Source organism: Salvelinus namaycush, unplaced genomic scaffold (genome assembly GCF_016432855.1).
Source record: "Salvelinus namaycush isolate Seneca unplaced genomic scaffold, SaNama_1.0 Scaffold2859, whole genome shotgun sequence".
Classification (NCBI taxonomy): domain Eukaryota; kingdom Metazoa; phylum Chordata; class Actinopteri; order Salmoniformes; family Salmonidae; genus Salvelinus; species Salvelinus namaycush.
In genome coordinates this window covers 4,310-5,000 of record NW_024059740.1, presented here as the reverse complement: position 1 = coordinate 5,000, position 691 = coordinate 4,310, and positions in this window count along the sequence as shown.

Sequence of the window (691 nt, the reverse complement as noted above, 5' to 3'; positions counted from 1 at the left end):
ACACCCATGCCCGCTATGGGAGCACCATACTATGGGCACAAGTCAGTGGGGGCCGGCCTGAGGGATTTATGGAGCTTTTCAAAAAAGGTCCGAAAATATTCTATGTTGAACTACTCAGGAAAAACGGCTAAGTGCCCTCTTTTGGGTTACCAGGTGCTCCTATTCTAATCGAATGAAAATGAATTTAAATGACCTGCAGACACCCATGCCCGCTATGGGAGCACCATACTATGGGCACAAGTCAGTGGGCACCGGCCTAAGGGATTTATGGAGCTTTTATATAAAATGTCTGTACTCATCCTCCCCTCCGTGCACCTGGTATTATTTTTGGGTTACCAGGTGCTCCTATTCTAATCGAATGAAAATGAATTTAAATGACCTGCAGACACCCATGCCCGCTATGGGAGCACCATACTATGGGCACAAGTCAGTGGGCACCGGCCTAAGGGATTTATGGAGCTTTTCAAAAATAAGGTCTGAATACTTTCTATGTTGAACTACTCAGGAAAAACGACAGAGTGCCCACTTTTTGGGTTACCAGGTGCCCCTATTTAAATCGAATGAAAACGAATTTAAATGACCTGCAGACACCCATGCCCGCTATGGGAGCACCATACTACGGGCACAAGTCAGTAGGCACCGGCCTAAAGGATTTATGGAGCTTTTCAAAAATGTATGTAGTCACCCGCAC